Source organism: Lindgomyces ingoldianus (genome assembly GCF_010093535.1).
Source record: "Lindgomyces ingoldianus strain ATCC 200398 unplaced genomic scaffold BDR25scaffold_51, whole genome shotgun sequence".
Classification (NCBI taxonomy): domain Eukaryota; kingdom Fungi; phylum Ascomycota; class Dothideomycetes; order Pleosporales; family Lindgomycetaceae; genus Lindgomyces; species Lindgomyces ingoldianus.
In genome coordinates this window covers 74830-77628 of record NW_022985212.1, presented here as the reverse complement: position 1 = coordinate 77628, position 2799 = coordinate 74830, and positions in this window count along the sequence as shown.

The following is a 2799-nucleotide window of genomic DNA, read 5'->3' as shown; positions in this document are numbered from 1 at the left end:
GACAAAATCACGGTATAGGCAGGCTCTAGGGTTTGTTCTCTTTTTCTCTTCTTTAGCTTAATTTTAAGCTCCCCTTTTGTACATAAAAATTAAGCGAGACTATAGAGTTCATGCACCAATAAGTCAAATCGGCTGCTCCTCGGCCTCGCTTAGCTGCGCACGGGCCCAATTAAAATTTCTCGTACCAAACCTCTCTCACTTTTACTCTAACCCTCTCTATATACTAAACCTGTTTCAGCAGGGTTGACACCTTTTCAGCCCAAGGCACTCACTAACTACTCCTAAGCCTTTCTCTTAACTCACTGCTAAATCGTTCTTACTTGCAGCAACTACTATGTTGTCAGGGCAGCAACAAGAACCAACGTTCCTAAATTAGGCAATTAGATGTGTAAGAATTATATTCTAATCCTAATTACATAGCGTTTCTAACGTGTTTAGTAGATTAAAATAGAGCGCTACGTGCTAATGTGCTGCTAACAAATCTAAATTCCTTACAACAAATTTAACCTTAAATTTAAGATTAAACAGACAAAGAAGGTGGGCTAAATATTACCTATTTTATAGAGGTTCTAATTATGTTTCTAACAGGTTTATAAGGCAAATAGCCATACTACAAAGTTTATCTATGTTAAGGTTTACAAGAGGGTGTGTCGCATTAAATACACTCCTTATAACGCCTTAAAACAAATTTGTAGGGTAAGTATTAATTAGAATCTAAATGCGTCTAGATTGTGTTCTTATAAGCTACAGCAAGTGTATCTTAACTATAATTAGCTTGTTAATCACATTAAAACAGCTTACCCTAATCACTAATATGTCTCCTGCTAGCATAAGGATAGCAAAGGTGGAAAGACAGCCAAAGAAGATTAACTATCTATCTAAGGTTAGTATTGCATATAGCCTAGATCCTGTTTAGATCGCGTTTAGATCGCGTCCTAATATATATTAGAATACTATAAGAGTCTAATAAAGAAGCTCTACGCTGCTATGCCTAGTTTAGATAATAAACTTAAAAAGTATTACAACACTATGCACAGAAACTATTTTAGCGCTTCTGCAACATACTCCTCTCCTACCTTAAACATAACCTTCTATAGCGTATGTAACACTATTTAATTGCGTTTTAGTAACAGTCTTTAACCTTATACAGCTCCCTAGCTCTAGCAACTCTCTAAAAAAGGATAAGACAAACTCTTAAAACCTTATTAAAAGTGCTAAGGTATGTAATGTATATTATTTTTATTATAAAAAGATCTAATCTTATTAGCTAATACTTTAGCGCAAATTAAAAAGTAGCAAGGCTGCCTAGAAGCAGGCTAACAAGGATAATTCTTATATTACTTATAACTATAAGATAGTAAAGTAGCGCATCTATGTATTCCCTAAGGTTTAATACCTGTTCTAATCGCGTTTATAAGTTGTCCCTAACCTAATGCAGTTACACACTAACTGCCTTGTAACTTCTAACTGTAATAGTAGTACACTAAGGCTGCCTGTCTACACTGTTAAAAAGGGTAAGAAGCTAGATAGCGTTACAGCTATAAGTATTTTATATTCTATTATGTTTAGATAGCCTTCTAATAGCGTTTAAAGGGCATTCTATAGGCAATTAACTCTGCTGCTGTCCTCTGCATTGCTTAATTCTAGAAATTTAATGCAGTTAAGAATGCTCTATGCAAGCACTGCAGTAAACAGCTAATTAGCAGTAATAGTGTTAATAAAAATAGTAAGAAAATTAAGCCTTAAAAGCGTAAGTATCCACATTTAATCTTTTTTAGATAGCGTTTAATACTAATTTGCTGCAGCCTTTAAGTGTGTTGCCTGTAATTTAAGCTGTAAACTTATTAATGCCTTTAATAATGCAAACCCCTTCTTTACTAAGTAGAAAGATTAACAGAAATTCCTTACTACACAGAAAAAAAAAAAAATAAGGAGCAGAATAATAATAAGAATAATAACAATAATAACAACAATAACAATAATAACAATAATAATTTATATTAAGCAGATTACATTATTACTTAATAGTGTTTTAAACCCTATTATAGCTGCATTATTACAATGCTAGGCTAGGCAAACACCCTTTCTTTTTCTTATTTTCTTTGTGCATTTTATTATTAGGAGCACTTTAATTGTTATAAAACAAGTTAAGGAGGTTGCCAGATCTGCATTCTATTAGGTTTATATAGCGTCTGTAGGGCATTAGCATAAGATTCCCCTTTTCAACATCTCTTTATGGGTGGGATGGATGACCTTAGGACGTCACTGCAAACAGGCTTTAGTAGGGAATGAGTCTGGCCTAGCTCTAACTATCGAATATACGGAATTTGATATAACGATCTCTTCTTTAATTGAACGTGTTTAAAACTGCTTCATAACCAGTCTAGGACTGATTCACAGTTAGTCTAGAACTGGTTTACAGCTAGTCTAGGACTGGTTCACAGTTAGTCTAGAACTAGTTTACAGCTAGTCTAAGACTGGTTCATAACTAGTCTAGGACTGGTTTACAGCTAGTGTAGGATTGGTTTAAAACTGGTTCATAACTAGTCTAGGACTGGTTCACAGCTAGTTTAGGACTGGTTCGAAGCTAGTTTAGGACTGGTCAAGGACTGGTCTAAACTAAAACCAACGTTAAGGAAATTAATCTTAGCCCTAATATAGACTAAAACTTAAACAAAAGCTATGAATATTCTACATAGATAAAAATGTAGAAGTAACTAAGATTATATTTAGAACGCGTTTAGATGTACTATATAGATTATTTACTATCTAAATTCTTAAGTAAATAAGTAGAAAGAG